Source organism: Pan paniscus, chromosome 14 (assembly GCF_029289425.2).
Source record: "Pan paniscus chromosome 14, NHGRI_mPanPan1-v2.0_pri, whole genome shotgun sequence".
In the NCBI taxonomy this organism is placed as follows: domain Eukaryota; kingdom Metazoa; phylum Chordata; class Mammalia; order Primates; family Hominidae; genus Pan; species Pan paniscus.
In genome coordinates this window covers 22,346,385-22,350,565 of record NC_073263.2, presented here as the reverse complement: position 1 = coordinate 22,350,565, position 4,181 = coordinate 22,346,385, and positions in this window count along the sequence as shown.

Sequence of the window (4,181 nt, the reverse complement as noted above, 5' to 3'; positions counted from 1 at the left end):
CACTGTAACACATGCCCACTGGAGCTTCAGCTGTAAACAATCAGCCCTAGACACTGCCTGGAGTTGGAGCCCCACAGCCTGCCCCTCTGTATGCTCCCCTAAAGGTTTGAGCAGTGGGGCACTGAAGAAGTGAGCCACACCCCCATCGCATGCCCTGCAAGGGGAACAAGGGAACTTTTCCCATTTCAGAAGTAGTAACAGAATTAAATGAAATCTAAAGAGAGGTCCTAAATTTTATTTTAGCCGTAGCTTCAGTATTCTACTACACCTTTTTACTAGAAATGCTTTTTACTAGAAATGCTTTTTACTAGAAATGCTAACAATTGGTAAAAAAAAAAAACAAAAAAAAAACAAAAACTAATTGAATCTTTTTTGTAATTCTCCTCAATTCTCCTCAAACTCTGGTTCAGCTTGATAAGCAGTGGGAATAGTCTACATTTGTGTAAAGATAATATGGGACTTTACTAGTACACGCAATAGATAATCCTCTAAAAAGGGTTGTATACAATAGATGGGGACTAGCAGAAAATAATAAATAGTTTTAAAGATTGATAGGTTGATAGATGAAGGTGGATTGATTAGTAAACAAATAAGATCACTAGTCGGACTGTCTATAAAATGGAGCCTTCCGTTAATAGAAACTTGAGATCATAAATATGAAAGTATTTTTTACTTTGTTTTATTTTATTTTGCTTCCATGAAAAATTTCCTAATACGTTAACAGTTCATATTTATCTTTTTTTTTTTTTTTTTTTTTTTTTTTGAGACAGAGTCTCGCCCTGTTGCCCGGGCTGGAGTGCAGTGGCGCGATCTCGGCACTGCAAGCTCCGCCTCCCGGGTTCACGCATTCTCCTGCCTCAGCCTCTCGAGTAGCTGGGAATACAGGCGCCCGCCACTATGCCCAGGTAATTTTTTGTATATTTAGTAGAGACGGGGTTTCACCGTGTTAGCCAGGATGGTCTCGATCTCCTGACGTCGTGATCCACCCTCCTCGGCCTCCCAAAGTTCTGGGGTTACAGGCGTGAGCCACTGCGCCCGGCGTCATATTTATCTTATAGTTCTGTTAAGTTTAGCAAATAATCTTCTAATTTGTTTGGCCTGTGATGATGCAGCAGCACCAAAGGTTTGTAATTTCAGTGGTCCGTATACAGGGCTAAGGTTGTAAAAAGTGTAGGGCAATAGATAGCAATGACAAAACTGAATGGATGCTACTAATGAAATGAGTTCCAATGAGAAAATAACCGATATCCTCAACTTTACTATGGTTCTACTTAAGATTTTTCTACTTACAATGGGTTTATCAGGGAAGTAACTCCATGTAAACCGGTGAGAATCTTAACATGCCAGGGGTGGGAGGCATTACCAGGGCTGGTTGATAAAGGAAGGAATGAAGTTGAGGCTGAGTTGACCTGATAAATGAGCAGTGTATTTAAGGCCATTCTTGCGTTGCTACAAATACCTGAAACTGGATGATTTATAAAGAAAAGAGGTTTAATTGGCTCCTGGCTCTGCAGGTTGTACAGGAACATGGCACTAGCATCTGCTCGACTTCTGAGGAGGCCTCAGGGAGCTTTTACTCTCAGTAGTAGGTGAAGCAGGAGCAGGCACGTCACATGGCAGAGGCAGGAGCAGGAGCAAGTGGCAGAGGTGCCACACGCTTAAACAACCATATCTCCTGAGAACTCACTCACTATCACAAGGACAGCACCAAGCCTGGAGGGATCCTCTCCTCTGACCCAAACACCTCCCACCAGGACCCACCTTCAACACTGGGGATTATGTTTCAGCATGAGATTTGGGCAGGGACAAATACCCACACTATATCAAGCAACTTGAATGGATTGAAATTACTCTTAAATTCTAGGGTATTCTGTTTTCAAGAGCAGACTGCTAACCTCATTCTGTAAAAATCCCTACCGCAGTAATGAAAACAACAATAGTTATTGAATATTACCATGTGTTGGTCACTGTTCTAAACTTGTTAGGATTGTTTCAACATTTAATCATCACAGCAACTCTATGTGATTGATTCTATTATTATTAGCATTTTGCCAGGAAGAAAAGGAGGAATGGAGAGATTATGTGATTTACGTTACAGCCCTGGGATGTGGTTCAAACTCAGGAGCCCAATTTAGGAATCTGGATTCAACCAGTACAGTCTATTAGTAAAGAAGCTAGTTTTCTAGTGTATGAAAATATGTACTGTTTTTCTAAAAGTTTAATTTTGTTTTTAGTTTATATATAATATACGTATTTATGGAATGCAGTATGATGTTTCAATACATGTATACATTGTAGTGATCAAATCAGAATAATTAGCATAGTCATCACCTTAAACTTGTATCGTTTCTTTGTGGTGACAGCATTCAATATCTTCTCTCCCAGGTATTTTGAAATATACAAAAGTGTATTATTTACTATGGTAACCTTACTGTGCAATAGAACACCAGAACTTATTCTTCCTTTCTAGTTGTAGCTTTGTAATTATTGACCAACCTCTCCCCATCCCCCACCCACCCTACCCTCACAGTCTCTGGTAACCACCTCTATTCTACTTCTATAATATCAACTTTTTTAGATTCCACATATGAGTGAGAGCATGAGGTTATCTGCCTTTTTGTGTCTGACATCTCATATTAATAATGTCCTCCAGGTTCATTCATGTTATTGCAAATGATAGGATTTCATTCTGTTTTATGGATGAATAGTATTCCATTGTGTGTAGATACCACATTTTAAAAATCTATTCATTCCTTGATGGACACTTAGATTGATTGTATATCTCGGCTATTGTGAATAGTGCTTCAATAAACATGAGAGTGAAGATATCTCTTCAATGTACTGATTCCATTTCCTTTGGATATATATCCAGTAGTTGCACTAGATTATATGGTAGTTCTATTTTTATTTTTGTAAACTCCCACCCCAAAATGATGTCTATTTAACACTTTGAAGGAAGTTTTAAATACACACAGAGATACACACACCTACCCACACACAGATATACCACACATCACACATATTTATTAGCAACACAGGGTTTATGATTCTCTTTTCTTGTACTGTCTTTACCTGATTTTGGAATAAGGAGTTAAGCAGCTTTTCTTCTTTTCCTACTTTCTGGAATAATTTCTTTCATTGACACAACAATTAAAAATATTGGTGAGGTATATGTGACATTTTGTTACATGCACAGAATGTGTAATGATCAAATCAGGGTATTTAAGATACTTGTTACCTCAAACATTTATCAATTATTTGTTTGGGGTATATTTAAATTCTTCCCTTCTACTATTTTGAAATATACAATAAATTATTATTAACTATAGTTATCCTACTGTGCTGTCAAACAGTAGAATTTATTCTTTCTAATTGTATATTTGTACCCATTAACCAATCTCTCCTCATTCCTTCCACTCCCATCCTTCCCAGCCCCTAATGACCATCATTCTACTCTGTACCTACATGAGATCAAGATATTTAGCTCCCACAGGAGTGTCTTACTTAACATAATAACCTCCAGCTCCATCCATGTTGGTGCAAATGAAAGAATTTCATTTTTTATGGCTGAATAGTATTCCGTTGTGAATATATGCCACATTTTCTTTATCCAGTCATTCATTGATGGAAACTTAGGTTGATTCCATATCTTGGCTATTGTGACCAATGCTGCAATAAACATGGAGGTACAGGTATCCCTTTGATTAACTGATTTCCCTTCCTTTGGATAAATACACAAGATTGTACTAATTTACATTCCCACTAACAGCTATAAGAGTTTCCTTTTATCCACATCCTCAGCGGCATTTGTTATCTTCTGTCTTTTTGATAATAGCCATCCTAACTGGGTGAGATAATATCTCATGGTGGTTGTGATTTTTATTTCCCTGATGATTATTGATGTCGAGAATTTTTAATACACCTACTGGCATTGGAATGTCTTGTTTTAACAAATGTCTATTCAGATCCTTTGCTCACTTCTTAATTGGATTATTTTTCTTCTTGCTGTTGAGTTGAGTTCCCTGTATATTCTGGATAGTAGGCTTTTTCAGATGAATAATTTTCAAGTATTTTCTTTGATTCTATAGGTTGCATCTTCACTCTATTTATTGTTTCCTTTGCTGTGCAGAAGCTTTTTAGTGTAATGTAGTCTTATTTGTCTATATTTAATTTTGTTGCAT